Raw genomic sequence first — 12570 nt, 5'->3', positions numbered from 1 at the left:
ACTCACATATATACAATAAATAAATAAATAAATCTTTGAGGGGGGAGGAACACGAACACACAGGACTAGGAAAGAAGGCCTCTCGTGTAATGCAAATCTGTTATTGGACCTTGTATGAGCTGGGCTACCCCATGAAAAACTCAAGGAGTAAAGGAGAGCTATGTGCGCAGATTCCTTTGTCTGACCCGACTGCCTTGTGTTTTGTACCCAGTCCTTTATGCTTATTTGAGCTTTATGCTGGCAGACATGAGAGACAGACAGCACATAAGATTTAGTAGTTAGTATTTGTGGTCCTGGGGGTAAATAAAAAGGCATTTTGATAAAAACTAACAACCCAGGTATACTGAGAAGATAGCTCCAGGGATAGCACAGCTTGCAGACATTCCTCACATAAAAATAGATCAATAGTAAGTCAAAACAAACGCCTGCTGACAGCACAACCAAATGAACACAGATGTTTACATGAACTCTGCACACAAGCAAGGACAGGATAAATTCCCATCAGCCGTCATGTCTGGGAGGAGATGAAAAGCAGCCTCGGGAATGTGAGAGGCAAGGAAGTGTAGGTGCCCCTGTGTTGAAGAGAGGGAGGGCTGGGCCAGGCACACAGGTTAGACAAAGTAAGGCTAAAGGAGTAAACAGAGTCTGTGAGCTCTAACAGCAGCCCTTAACACACCCCTGTCTGCGCAAGGCCCCACTGCAGGGGAAAAGCTGTAAGTAATAGAAAGAAAGTTCAACAGAACAGGAAAAATAGACTTAAAAAAAAAAAAAAAAAAAAAAAGCTCCAGTAAAAGTCAAAGATGAAAGAACTGGAGCTCAGAGTCCAGGACAGCATTTTTGTTGTTGCTGCTTTGTGTTCTGCTTTGTGGTGATGGTGGTTTTAGTTTTGAGGCAAGGTTTCTCTGTGTAGTCCTGGCTGTCCTTGAACTTACTCTGCACACCAGGCTGGTCTCAAACTCAGAAAATCCTCCTGCCTCTGCTTCTAGTACTAAGGGAGTGTGCCACTACTTCTGGGCTTTGTTTGTTTTTTAAAGCCACAATACAACTAAGGAAAGTTCTGAAATTAAAAGGAAATCATATTACTCAACCACATCAGTCTAAAATTTTACGGAAATTAAATTTACAAAAGGAGCAAGAGAAAGCAGGCGTTACAGAGCAGCACATTATATACTCTGCCACTGGGAGGCTGAGGACTGTAAAGGACAGGTCAGTGCAGGGCGCAGGGAGGTCCTTTCCAAAACCGCCTAAGGTCAGGAGCTCAAGTGGAGTGCGTGCACGCATGGAGTCTAAGACAAACTAACAAGCAATTCCAAACCAAAGGCACTGTCAAATAGATGCCTCAAACAGGAAAGCGCCTACAGGAAATGAAGCAAAAAAAAAGCAAGGAAAAAAAAAATCACCTAGAAATAAAAAAACAAAACAAAAAACAAAAAAAAAAAAAAAACACACAGAAAGAACCAAATAAACAGAAGATTAAAAGGTTGAAGAAGGAAGGAAATTGCACTGACCTCTGTTAAATTGCCCATCTGAATGCTTTGGCACAGGGTCAAACACACAAACACATACAAATAATAATAATAATATTAACAACTTTTGGTTTTTTTTTTAAAAAAAAGGACACAAAGCAGTCAGATCTGATGGCGTGACCCCATAGCCCTACCATTCGGGATTATAAACTCAGTCAGACACCATCTTTACATCCCCCACAACCCCACAAAGTGCTACAGAGAATGGTGAAGACGCCTGCATTACTATGGTCCCTGTACAGTCAAGTCAGGAAGATCAGAAGTTCACGATCATTCTCAAATGCTCTCTGCTCACATTACCTGACCCGAGGGGAAACACACTCGTCTACATGATGGCCACACAAACTGTAAGAGAAGGAAGTCATCACTGTATTTTGACAGCAGAGCTCTGCACCAATAAAGGCACAGCTTGCAGAGTCAGGCGTGCACCCCAACAACTGGTTGAACCTTTTATTCTATAGCTCTAAGAATTGTGAGTAATAGTACCAACATTAGTAATTATTACTCTGTACTATTCTGTGGGAGACACGATAAAGACAATAATTAATTATAACATGTTCTAATTCTGGCGTCTGTGTTCTGGGAACCGAGAGCACAGTGGACTCCAGCTGATGTCAGATACAGGCTCTGCTTGCGACCTTGGACTGCAGCCAGGTGTATCGTCAGGACTACAGTGTGCCTGACCAGTTTCCCTTGAAGTTAGATACATTCTCACACCATTCAGTATAAATCAAATGGCCTAGAAATAAAAACCCAACCCAGCAGCAATGAAGCACAAACTGGATTGTTTTTGAAATATCATTTCCCAGTAAAAAGAAACTAGACAATGTCGTGGAGAGGTAGTTTTTGGTTCTATAGCAGGCATATTTGAGGATGGAATACCCTCACATACAGTCAAGTAAAACTATCAAACTCCAAGGTCAAATAAAAAAAGACTCCAGAGCCAATCCCAAGAAGCACCCCACTAACCATGATGGGGCAATGTGGCTTCCCTAAGGATTAATGATTACAAGCATGAACAGAAACCCATCAATGGCACGTCCTTGATGCCTCTATGGCAGCTCAGCATTGGAACAGATAATAAAGGGGAGGGGCGGTCTTCACAGGGTCTGGCCTGACTGCCACAGACAAGGAGGAATAAAAGGGACTCTTCCAATCTGTAACTTCGAAGGATTGGCTGGATAGAAATACAATAAAATCGGATACTACGTGGCTCCTGACAAACACACAGTGCAGTGATGAGGTGGGGTGAGGGAGAACAGCCACACAAGCTCACAGCTCTGAATGCTTGGCAGCTACTACTAGGAAATATGGCCTTGTTGAAGGAGGAGTGTCACTCACTACGAGTGGGCTTTGGGGTTTCAGAAGCCCAAGCCAGGCCGAGGTTCCCTCTCCCTGCTGCCTATGAACACAGATGCAGACTCCCAGCACCATGTCAGCCCTGAGTGTTCACATGCTGCCCACCATGACCATGACCGACCAAAACTCTGAAACTGGAAGTCAGCCACTTAAATGGCTTTGACATGGTCATGGTGCCTTCATAGCACTAGAACACTAAGTGTAATAACTAAGTGTAATTCTGCTTAGATAGATGAGAGCTAAAACTATCCAACACACAGGAAATGCAGAGGATGGAGGCACCAGGCAAACAGTAAAGCTCAGATGGCCAAACCCCTTGGTTAAGGACAAGGAAAGGGAGGGAAGACTGGATGGGTTATTATGTAACAGATTTGGAAAACTTATCATAGACCGAAAAAACCTGTTACCTAGAAAGCCACACTCAAAAATAAGATATAAAAAATGTCTTCTCTACCTCAGGGTGTTGGTTAATCCTGGAGGGAAGAAAGGGCTGTTACGATAAGGGAACAGGCAGCCAGTAGAGGTCTGGGAGACAGTTGGACATCATAGTGATTCATGAACAACATAAATGCTCTACCTGTGTGTCTGCGTCTCTGTGAGTACAGAGAGATTTGGAAAATATAAAAAGACAAAGAGAAGCAAGCACTGACCCTACACTCCATCTGAACCCTGCTTCTGAGAAGCATCGGCTGCAGCTCTGCTAACCAGAAAGCGGGAGAGAGGGCAGATGTCTATGTGAACAGCAGTGCCGGCAGGGCAGAGGCAAGCATCACTCCTCAGGCAGATTCAGCTGGGCACCAGCCGCACGGACCCTGTGTGCCGCAGATAAAGACCTCAGTGCTGACTGACGTCAATACTCTACCGCTGTGCGGTCAGCGCCAAACTGCCCTTGCCTCACTGCTGCCTTGTTTTTAACTGTGAGACATTATTTCACAATGTAACCTAGGTTGGCATTGAACTCTTGGTCCTCCTACTCCATCTCCAGATGGCTGAAGTTTCAAGCATGAGCCACTATACCCAGTACCACCTCATTCTCATGAGCTTGTCTTTAAAATTACCCCTACCGACTTCCACCCTATATATATTTCATGCCAGATTAAAGAGGTTCATGTTAGTTTCAAATCTTTTTAAAGTCATCTTTCCACATATTACCTGCATGAAAACAATTAATGTTAACTCAAGAGAATGAACTATAATGCAGCTCAGAATTTTAGTTCTAAGTCATTAAAATAAACAGACATATAAAAATCTGTTGAAAATGTTGATTTCTGGGCTGGAGAGATGGCTCAGCGGTTAAGAGCGATGACTGCTCTTCCAGAGGTCCCGAGTTCAATTTCCAGCAACCACGTGGTGGCTCACAACCGTCTGTAATGGGATCTGATGCCCTCTTCTGGTGTGTGTGAAGACAGGGAGAGTGGACTCATATAAAATAGGTATAAAATAAATAAATAATTCTAAAAAAGAAAATGTTTATTTCTATCAACCAAACCCCATGGTCTTTACATAACTCTAGTCTGCTCTCAGCATTTTCTGAATGTTTTCTCGTAAGATAAATCTCTAATCCCGGAACGGTTTTACCTCCCAGGTAAAGGAGAAGGGCTGTGTTTAGGGATCTGGTTCTGTGCTGAATGCTGCAATCCCAGCACACAGTGCTAGCACCCTACATGGCTATCTACCACTTCCCCCAGGAACAGAGCTCCTACAGCACCCTACACGGCTATCTACCACTTCCCCCAGGAACAGAGCTCCTACAGCACCCTACACAGCTATCTACCACTTCCCCCAGTAACAGAGCTCCTGCAGTACTGGGGAAGAGCCAAGATCAACATTCAAGCAGCCCAGTGGCAGCCAAGCTACCAAAGGCCCAGGCCTATGTCTCCCCGCCTTTCACTGCTTGTCTACGGGCAGCCAGTGACTATAAGTCCACTGCAGAGCCATGTTTTTCCAGAGTACAATTAAAATACTGTAGGAGTACCAACTGGCTTTAACAAGCCTCTAATCAGTTACTCTCTGTCTCTGTACTTAATCTCCCAGTGGACTGGTGACGTGAAGTCTGCGTCACATTCGAGTCCTAGTCCTTAAGGATGGGTGTGCTGCATCTACAGCTCAGCGGCCATTTGCGAACACAGTGAGCCCTCCTCACTGAAGACAGAGTCAAGAGCAGGAGCCTCCCTCTGCCTGGAGGCTCACCTCATCTTACAGAACAACAGACGGCCCTACAAACCACATGCTGCCTACGCTACTTGTCATAAAATACAGCGTCACAGAGCATTCTCTCGAGAGCAACCCTGAGAAGTAAGTGAGGTGAGTGGCGTCTCCATCTGACAGCTATGAAAACCAATGCCCGACAGGTTAAACAGCTTGTCTCAGTAGCACAGTCAACCAGTGTAGAATTAGAGAAACGAAGCCAGCTGGGTCCCCCTTCCACGAACAATCAAGTTCTCAGTGAACTGAAATGACCTCATCACAATCATATATAAAACACAACGGAAACTAGAGATGGGAGCTCACAATGACATACGTCTATACACCACTGCATAGAAAGATCAACAAAACGCCACAGTCAGCAAGGGAAGGCACATTACACTGAATGGCTACACTGAGAGTTTGCCACATTTTATAAGGCCAGCAAGCAATTAATAAAAAAAAAAACAAAAAACAAAAAAAAAGGAAAAAGGAAAGACAGGAACTGCAGATGATTTCTTACTTTTTATTTGTTTTCTAGATGGGGCCTCAGATTACCCACACAGGCCTCAAATTCCTGGGCTCTGATCTTCTTGCCAAGTCTCTCAAGTAGCTGGGAGTACAGTGGCAACCGGGCACACCAGGTTGAAGGCTTGTAACAATGTAGCCAACAACGCAGTAACTGAATCCAAACTGAACAACACTTAGAGAACAATCCCCAAACTCTGAGATACATCTGTCCAGTAGGAGTACTTCTCAAACACTGAGAAACTGTGTCATGCTTAATTATAATCTGTTGTGTTTCAATATAGAGATTTCTATAATAATAATAATAATAATAATAATAATAATAATAATAATAATAAAAGTCTCAAGAACCACCACTGTTAGATTTCTGAACATTCTTTAGAAGTAATTATGTAATGGCGTGGAGCCATCCTCACTTCCCAGGAAACAAAGACATATTATCAAACAGCCGTCTTGTTTAAAACCAAAAAACAACAAACAGAAAAGTCGGGCTGGAGAGATGGCTCAGTGGTTAAGAGCACTGTCTGCTCTTCCAGAGGTCCTGAGTTCAATTCCCAGCAACCACATGGTGGCTCATAACCATCTGTAAAGAGATCTGATGCCCTTGTCTGTACCTCGTGTGTATCTGAAGACAATTACAGTGGACTTATATATAATAAAATGAATAAATCTTTAAAAAAGAAAAAAAGAAAAGAAAAGAAAAGTCATCTACAATGGTGGACTACTTTAAGCAAATCTCCTTCACCTAAATGGGTGCAGGCACTGCGCCTGACAAAAGAGACTGCGGTATTTCTCAAGTCAGTACTAGATTAAACAGAAAAGCCCTCCTTTCATTAAATAAATGTTTCAGGTACATAAATACCTGGCTAGGACATTAAAAAACAAGCAGGAAATCACCTTTATTAATATATTATAATTTGCATATTAAACCTCATATTTCTATTGATTTAAGCTAATTAACAAGAAAAAAGCTTACAGCACACACTAAACTCCTCCAAGAAATGAAAGCTATTGTTTAAAAAACTCTGCCAGGGTCAGACAATAGTTTCCTGCAAGGATCGTCTCACCTATCTGCTTGTTTACTACACAGAAGCAATCAAAAGGAAAGGGATGAGAGCCGGAGATATGAGCTGCGAGCGCAGGTGGAGGTACAGGCATACAAACTCCCAGCTCAAATACTATAGGAAGGAAGTCAATTCTCCACTAAGTGCAAACCACAACACAATCCTTACAGCAGTGTGAGCAACAGGAAGCATCATGAGGAGGAAGGCAAACTCCAGGAAACCATCAAGTTTCTATTGTCTCAGGGGCCTGTAGACAAGGGTCCCCGCTCCCCTGGACATCTGCCTATTTCCCCAGTCTTTTCTGGATAAAAACATACAGCTGAGCATGAGTGTATGGAACATCTGACAAAAGGGAACAGCTACCACAGAGAAGACAAAACAGAAAACATTTACTATCTGGCCCTTAAGAGAGAAAGTCTGCCAGGCCTGTGTATACAAGGACTCTGTCTGGCCTGGAAAGATGACTCTGCTTTAGGGAGAGCACTGGCTGCTCTTACAGGGCACTGGGTTTGGGTCCCAGTACCTTGTGCTGGCTCACAACCTCATTTAACTTCAGTTCCAGGGGATCCAACACCCAGAAACACAAATAGTACACAGACAAGTCAACCATATACATAAAATAATGATTTTTAAAAAACTGTTAGAGCAGGCTAAGTAAAATACTGCGTGAGTTTAATCCCAGCATTGGTGAAGTGACTTGGGATTAAGTCCAATGGCTGCCTGTGTTATACTGTGAAATTTCTATTCCAAAAAAGGGGAAAGAGGGGCTAGAGATGTCAGCCTTAGGAGCACTGGCTGTTCCTACACAGCATCCAGGTTCAATCCCCAGCACCCACATGGTGGTTCAGCACCGTCGCTAACTAGTTTCTCTGGGCACAAGGTACCCAGATGGTACATAAATATACACGCAAACCCCACACATTTTAAAAATCAATCTTTAAAAATTCCCAAGGAGAGAGAATAAAGAAAAAGCATCCATCAATAGGTAATGTATACCTATTACTGGACAACTACACAAAACATGACAGCTCTCTCTAGAGGGGCAGGAAGCAGTCTCCAGTCTGACAAGCACCTGGATTATAGCTTCACTTCAGCAGACTGAAGACTGGCCTAGAAAAGAACTGACCCAGATACAAAAGATCCTCAATCAGTATGTCAGATGCACGTCGATATGACAAATAACTAGAGACCTGCACTGGTATTACCCGTACCTTTGAGGGAACCAGAAGGACTTGTGATGTAGTTGTCCAGTCATAGAGTATAGCACACTTGCCTAGCCCTGGCAAGATCCCGGGTTCAAGCCCCAGAAGAAACCCAGTTTGAGTAAGAAAAGGAATTCCTTTAGAGAGATGAATCCAAGTGGCAGGCTGTGGAAGCAGGGCTGGCACTCAATGCTGGCACTGCTCAAACACAGGAAAACGTCAACCTCAGCAACCCACAAGACCACAAGCATTACCAGACAAGGCAGGTGCCTGAGGCAGGATCCGTCTGTAAAGGGGAAAGGGAACCGGCCTCATACTACTCCTAGCAGTAGTTAAAACAGCAAGTACTTAACCATTTAATTCATAATGAAGTACACTTTTAATGTGACATTGTTTACATTTTAAAAACAAGTCTCTGAGATTATAACTCAAACAAGAAGCCAATGAAATGAAAAATATTCTAGGTCCTTTTCTAGAAAACTCAACTTCTTTGTCTGACATCATAAAAGTAATCCCTATTTTCTTAAGAGCAAGCAGAGGAAGGGCCATTTCATCCAAGTAGTAAATAGGACCACTGAGTGTCCTCTGCAATGTGAGTGGGTGATATGTCTACCCAGTTATAATAATACGCTTATAAGAACTCCAACTACCATTAGAACACTCTAACAAAGCAAGTTGAGCATTTTAAATGTGTACTCTGAATTACTAGGATAGCAATGTACAGGAGCCAGCCTGCTGCATCCCCCACTTGGACAGCCACCTGTGTCCTGCATTTACTCCACCAACCAAAATGCATCCTAAATACAACTTAAATGCATTCTGAAGTCAGGTTGGCAGTGAAAACAACCAACTCGAGGAGGTGGCAGACCATGTGGACAGGCAGACACAAGAGCTAAGACTCCTCTATCTTCCATAGGCAATTGACAGACTCAACAGCAGCCAGTGTGAGGTGGCATGCGATACTAGCTGGGTATGAGCCAGGCAATTACAAGTTACACTGTTCACACAAAGCCAACTAAGGTCAACTTGTCCAGGGAAACCTCGGATTCCCCAAACACCACAGCCTCCCTGTAGTGCTGCACACACCAGGCAAGAGGCCGTGCACACAAGCCACTGCCACTGCCCTGGATGCACACATTTCAATGCTTTCTTTCTCTGTCTGCTTCTCCTTGTGAGTCTACCTTCCTACACAATCAGCTCCTAGGTACAGCAGAGAAAAGACTTTAAACTCTGAGCAGTTATCTAAGGTAGTCACCTCTTGTTTCTTTACTGGGCTTGGCCTTGCCTTCTGGTTCTGCTGGAAATGTCTCTAACTCAGCCTTGCCCTTGGAGGGTTAAGACAAAAAAAAAAAAAAAAAAAAAAAAACAAAAAAAAAAAAACCCTTCCCTCAGCAACAATGTTACCTCCACCAAAAACTATGATCATCACACTACCAGTTTTGAAGCATTGAAGCCATTTCATCTCCCTTACAGAATAGGTAGGTTCTAAGTTCCCTGAGTAGATGCAGTGGCCAAACACACTGTGTGAAGGCTTCTATTCTTCAGCCCTTAGCTTCTTTCTTATTACAGCATCCCTCTTTAATCCCCAGGCCAGGCCTTAAACTTACAGTCCTGCCTTCGCCTCCAAGCAGCTGATGACAGGAGCCTGTGCAACCCGGTACGCCAGCCTGACTTTCTACTTAATTTGCATCATGAGGCAAGAATTTACAGTTAAACACAGCTTAAACGGTATTGCAGGGTAATGAAATATGCCCAATGTGTGTGGTACTTGGGTATCACGGAAAAAATCTGTCAGCTAGGCATCAACAGCTGAAAACAGAGAACAAACATAAGTAAGGGGTGGGGATAGTGTGTGTGCCCAACAGATAACTTACGGAATATACAAAGACATTTAGACAAAGAAAATCACAAATCTGTTCAAGAGCACAGTGAAGTGGGAGGGAACTGTCCAAAGGGATTCTCTGGCTGATTTCAATACAGTGCCTCACAAATCTCCCTACACCATGGGCAAATCCCACAGAATGGAACGTGGGGAGGGAGCCCTTAATAATAGCACAGCCAGGAGTAGGCACTGATTCTGTCCTCAGCAGAGGGGGATGCTTTATCTTCGGCCTCACAGCTCAGTGACAACATCAAGAATTTAGCCACAGCACCTTCCTGACACACGATTTCTCAAACAGTAGCCTAGAATTCTCTGTCATTTTTCATCCCTCCTATAGACTCCTTGGCCTCATACATGTGTCTTCCTACTTGGGCCATTGTAACCTTAATAGCACTGCTTCAGATTAAATATGGCTGCCAGGAATCCCGTTTCCTGTTTCTGTCATGAATGCTTGTGATTCTGCACCAGAGACTTGCACATCCCCAGCTGTTGGTTAACAAGTCTGCTTCACTGTGCAAGTTAAGACTGACCATCGAGATGGAAACAGCAGGTGCAATACCATATAAAACACAAACCAAAACCTTTCTCAATTATCGAAAACAATGTGCTGTTTTATTCTATCTCGTAAGTGGAACGAACACTCAACTCAATTCTCAACAACCAAAACATGAAGCGCAGGCTTCTCCCAAGCCAGCCAAGAAGACAGTACGAAGCAGCGAGGTCACCTCATGCCAGGTACAATGACTGCTCAATATTTGGGGTGGGATGAAGGAACTGCTGTCATTTTGAAGTAAATCTTAAATTTCTCAACAAATCAGTGTTTTGGATTATACAGTGATCAATTCAACCAAGTTCAGAGCCATTAAGAATTTGATTTTAAGTTGGCTGGTGGTGGTACACACCTTTAATCTTAGCACTCAGGAGGCACAGGCAGGTGGATCTCTGAGTTCAAGGCCAGCCTTCTCTACAAATCAAGTTCTACAGAGAAACCCTGTCTTGAAAAGCAAAAGCAAAAAGTTGATTATAGCTTAGCATATTGGCGCACACATCTTTAATGCCAGCACTCAGGAGGCAGGCAGAGGCAGATAGATCTCTGTCAGTTTGACAACAGCCTGGTTTATACGGTGAGTTCTAGGACAACCAGAGCGATACAGTGAGACCTGGTCTCAATTAAGAAACAAGGAAACAAGCAAACTCTAATTTGACTATAAATAAGCCTTACCTAGCTGAGCGAGGTGGCACACGACTTTGATCCCAGCACTTGGGAGGCAAATGAGTTCCAGGATAGCCAGAAAGAAACCCACTTTCTTTCTTTCTTTTTTTTTGTTTTTGTTTTTTACGGTTTATTTATTTATTATATTTACAGCATTCTGCCTGCAGGCCAGAAGAGGGCATCAGATCACATTACAGATGGCTGTGAGCCACCATGTGGTTGCTGGGATTTGAACTCAGGACCTCTGGAAGAGCAGTCAGTGCTCTTAACCACTGAGCCATCTCTCCAGCATGAGAAACCCACTTTCACCCGAAAGAAAGAAAGAAAGAAAGAAAGAAAGAAAGAAAGAAAGAAAGAAAGAAAGAAAGAAAGAAAGAAAGAAAGAAAGAAAGAGGGAGGGAGGGGGAGGGAGGGAGGGGGAGAGAGAGAGAGAGAGAGAGAGAGAGAGAAAGAAATTGGGGGGGGGGGGGTGAGAATAAAGCTTACACACAATGGCGGTCAGACACAAGCTGGTGCTGCTGACCAGCAGCACTGTGCCAGGCGCAGTGTTCATACAAGTGAACACAGTAAGGGTGGCAAAGAGCGGCAGAACCCAGCAGTGTAGTCTGTACATGAGTGACATGGGTGCTCCCAACAGCCTGAGCTAAAAGCCGTCTGTTTCACCACAGGCAACTGTTTACTCAGAAAGAAATACCAGCCACCCTGACGGAACTAATGTTGGCACTGAGGATTCTTTTAATTTTGAGGTTTGATTTGAAATGATCTTACAAATTGCCTTTCACAACTGTGTGGGATGTAAACACAAAGTCTACGCTTACTTTAAATGTTGGGGGAGTAGAACCTGCTGGGCAAGCCCCCCACTACAGCTCACACCTGCAGCCTCCTCGGAAAATAAGGGTTTTCTCTCTGTGATTGGTGTTATCAACCCACATCCCCAGAATCTCTTGGGACACTCTTGGGAAAGATAGCAATCCGGGGACTGACTAGGACTGCTGAATTCTTCTTCACCTTCGCCATCACGGTCGTCGCTGCTGCTGTTGCAGTTTCACAAGTGAGCACACGGATTCTCAGAGAAATCAGGTCACGTGATTACAGAACAAGGCACTACAGTATGAGGAGTGAAAGGTGTCACTGCTATGGAGGAATAGTTTCAAATGAAAACCACAAATGACCCCCACCCCAGGGTCCCCACCAGAAAGCACTAAGACGCAGCAGCTGAGCAGAGGGAAAGGCACAAGCTGGCAAGCAGGACAGAACAGAAGGATTCTGAGGGAGGAGCGTGTCCACTGCAGAAGAAGAGGGGCCCAGAACCCAGCAGAGCAAGGTAAACGAGGAAAAGAAGAGGTCAAAAAGTAGGCTCTTTTCTACAGTTTGCAAAACTATAACCTGAGCTTGCCATCTATAAACTGCAAGAAGACATACTACAGAGCTGGGGGGAGGCATCCAGGCTCCACAGAACTGAAAGCACACGAGCTCTTTCACCACCGCCCAGAATCCCATTTGCTTCGTTTGTTTTTGCTTTTTATTGTTGTTTGTTTTGTTTTACCTGATACAGGGTTTCTCTGTGTAGGCCTGGCTGTCCTCAAACTCAGAGATCTGCCTGCCTTTGCCT

The 12570-nt window shown here is 44.0% G+C and overlaps 1 protein-coding gene across 9 annotated transcripts in view; it reads right to left on the bottom strand.

Annotated features, from left to right (window-relative positions):
* Positions 1 to 12570, bottom strand: part of Rere (arginine-glutamic acid dipeptide repeats) — a 331790-nt gene that overhangs the window by 161616 nt on the left and 157604 nt on the right. The window lies entirely within an intron of this gene.

Source organism: Rattus norvegicus, chromosome 5 (genome assembly GCF_036323735.1).
Source record: "Rattus norvegicus strain BN/NHsdMcwi chromosome 5, GRCr8, whole genome shotgun sequence".
Lineage (NCBI taxonomy): Eukaryota > Metazoa > Chordata > Mammalia > Rodentia > Muridae > Rattus > Rattus norvegicus.
This window is presented reverse-complemented; position numbering and strand designations above follow the sequence as displayed.